We start from the raw sequence: 215 nt of genomic DNA, 5'->3' as shown, positions 1-215 counted from the left end.
CTAAAAAGCCTTTTATTTGATAATACAACAATCTATTATTACATTATCAATGATACTGCAACCTATTCAAGGCAACAGCATAATAGATTAATTCGTCAGCCCCAGCTGTTCCCATGTACTGGTGATACCTACAAAGCTGAATAGTTAAAGGGCTATCCATGAGACCATTTGATAATAATGATATTACTAGCGTTATAGTAGACTCACGTGGATAT

The sequence above is a fragment of the Penaeus monodon genome, chromosome 31, assembly GCF_015228065.2.
Source record: "Penaeus monodon isolate SGIC_2016 chromosome 31, NSTDA_Pmon_1, whole genome shotgun sequence".
Lineage (NCBI taxonomy): Eukaryota > Metazoa > Arthropoda > Malacostraca > Decapoda > Penaeidae > Penaeus > Penaeus monodon.
Note: the sequence above shows the minus strand (reverse complement) of the source record.